Below are 2,962 nucleotides of genomic sequence, written 5' to 3'. Positions count from 1 at the left end.
TTAAAGCATACTTTTTAACATAAAATCATGTGGTAGAAATCTGAACATTAACAGTAGAAAATATTTTGAGATATAAAATAAATCATTATAACAAACCCTGAACAATTTTGCATTTAAGCATGTTTGTGTGTTAGATGTTAGAGTGAGGTAGACAGGGAGTGTGTGATTGCATATTTTGTCCACAAAAAGGTAACTATCATAAATGTTTTATTGCTCAACACAGTTTGCATTTGCACTTCAACAGAGCTAATGTATTGTTTTTTGTAAATACCAATATGTGTAACTTTTTCTGGCTACAGTTCCCCTAGGACAAAATAATAGGGGCAAAAGTGGTTCTAATTTATATTTTACCCATGACTTATTCAACTTTATTATTTGGATATATTTTATAATCAGGTATGTAGGTGATGTTTACTTTATCCCTGCTACTGATTTTGTTGTTGTTGTTGTTGTTGTTTATTCTTCTATTGCAAGGTGATTTTCAGGGTCATGGACCCTCTGAAGGCAATAAGAAACAGCTGGGGGAAATAAGGGAAATATTAATTTCAATTGTTATTTGCATACAATTTCTTTTCTTTCAGACCCTTGTTCTATTACAGGGGCTGTGAGGATGGAGGTGGCAGAGAAAGGGAAAGAGAGAGAGAGAGAGAGAGAAAGAGGTGTAAAATAGCCTTTCCTGGATGTGGTCAGAAGGGCACTTGACCATGGAAGAAGGGGTCAGAGAGATAAAACGCTGATAGCTGTTAAGAGGGAGGAGGGTGGCCAGGAGCCAAAGAATGTAGACTTGGGAAAAGCAAGGAAATTGACCATATATGTGGCTTTTCCATTCATATTTGTCACTGTGGTAGACAGAAAATAATGGCCCCCCCAAAGATGCCCACTAGTCATGACTAGTTCTGCCAAATAGTCTTCCCTTTAGATTGCATATTTCTTGAGGATTAGGACTTTTTATATCTTGGTTTCCACTTAGTGCTGTTCCAACATTGTGATGACACAGTTTTTAAAGAATGGAAGCCTTTTTTAAGCTAATGCATATATATCCATGTATTTTAATATTTCCCCATATAATGTCAAATCAGAAGGGAGCTTATTTTCTTTGGCTTTACCACATTGTTTTTAAGATACCTCTCACAGTAGAAACTCTGAGAATTTAAAACAATTTCTGGCCAAAATGGCAGTAAGTGAGGAAAAAGCCCAAAAAGAATTCCAAGTCTACACACATTTGTAATCCAACCCTGACTTCAGAAACAGTTTTTAAGCAAGTTGTTCTGTGAAAATTAAATTATAAATGACAGCTCTGTAAAGATTAATTTTTAACTACTATGACATAACATGTTTCATGAATGTCAACAGTTCTTTTTGATTCCGAAGGGACTTTAGCCAACAAATTATATCTTGTGGTTTTCAATCTTGCTTCATTTGTCACTGGGTTCTGAAGCTTCAGGATTAAATTTTGTAAGACTAACGGACATAGGCTCTTTCTCTGATATTCTACTACAGCTACTAGCTCTTTGAGTATTGTGATAAAAGTAGGAAGAAAAATACTTAGGACCTAAAATTTTAGGAATTTTCACTTGCTATAAAAATTATCCTCATATTTGAAATATATAATGCAATACCTATTTTTTTCCCTCAAAGAACATTCAGAAAGATGTAGCACTTTCTATGTGCTTTCCAACATGGTAGCTATTAGCCACATATGTGACTACTGAGTGCTTGGAATGTGATTAGTCCATATTGGGTATAAGTGTAAAATACACACTAGATTTTTAAGATTTAGCACAAAAGATAAAGCATAAAATATCTCATAATAAATTTTATATTGATTACCTGCTGAAATGGTAATATTTTGGATATATTCGGCTAAGTATATTACTAAAATTAATTTTACCTATTTCTTTTTACTTTTTAAAACATGGCTACTAGAAAATTTATAATTCCATATGTGCTTTGCTTTTATGACTCACAATATAGTTCCATAGGACAGCGTTGCTTTAGATGATTAAATTAGTCATTCTAATTGTAGAGAAATATAGGAAACCATGTTTGGATTCTTAAGTACTAAGTGGGAGGTCAGTGTCTCTTGCCTTGTGAAATCACTCCCACTTTGTCCTTCTCTTATTCCTGAGTCTGGTGTTTCAGCGTGGATATCTTGTTAAGAGAGAGAATAATAGATGGAACGTATCAGAGAAAGATTAGAATGTCGTTAAATGCCATCAAAAGAAGTGAACAAAATTGAGAAGAGGAGTGGACAGCATATTCTCTCGGCAATAATTAGGTTCTTTGTCATTTTTCAGGGAATCTCTAAAACATGTCCCTTGAAAATAGAAAGTCAGCCAGATAAAGGTTACATTTGGTCTTTAGCAAGAAATGTGAACCCAGGAGAATATGAGAATGACAGATTTTAACCTTATTTGAATGGAGAGGGAAGAACTGGGTAGGATGGATCAAGCAGTGTGACTTCACACTGTCCTCATAATAGAAAATGACTAAAATTGATTGGCAAGATAGCATTTATTGTTTTATTATTATACTGTTAATAGAGCATGGGGGAGTGGTTATCCAAATGCCCATGCTTTCTAAAGAAGAAACAAAAGGGCTGATGTCTCCTGCACATGAGTAGAGACTATCCTCCCACCAAGAGTAAAGACTTGCTAGTTTCATGAAGAACAGGATGGAGAAAAACCATCTACAAAATGAGTACAGAGAGAGGAGGTGAAATCATAAAGTCTCTAACTCTTCCAATTGTAAGATATTTTTTCCTTTGTTTCAAGTGTTTGTTGAAGTACTGTGGACTACACTCATTGTGTGGAATTGACAAGGGTTAATATTATTACCATCTAATCTGTGGAATCGTATTATTTTATTTAAGCTGACACACCAAAGGAAACTATGAGCTCTGTTGACAAAAAGGAAGAGATCTTCAACATCCACTTACTGCTTATGAACATCTGTTTTAGAA

At 34.5% G+C, this 2,962-nt stretch overlaps 1 protein-coding gene across 1 annotated transcript in view; it reads left to right on the top strand.

Moving 5' to 3' along the window:
* LOC105806296 (cAMP-specific 3',5'-cyclic phosphodiesterase 4B-like) overlaps positions 1 to 2,962 on the top strand; it is a 276,992-nt gene that overhangs the window by 86,848 nt on the left and 187,182 nt on the right. The window lies entirely within an intron of this gene.

This window comes from Propithecus coquereli, unplaced genomic scaffold (genome assembly GCF_000956105.1).
Source record: "Propithecus coquereli isolate 6110/MARCELLA unplaced genomic scaffold, Pcoq_1.0 Scaffold14, whole genome shotgun sequence".
Classification (NCBI taxonomy): Eukaryota; Metazoa; Chordata; class Mammalia; order Primates; family Indriidae; genus Propithecus; species Propithecus coquereli.
This window is presented reverse-complemented; position numbering and strand designations above follow the sequence as displayed.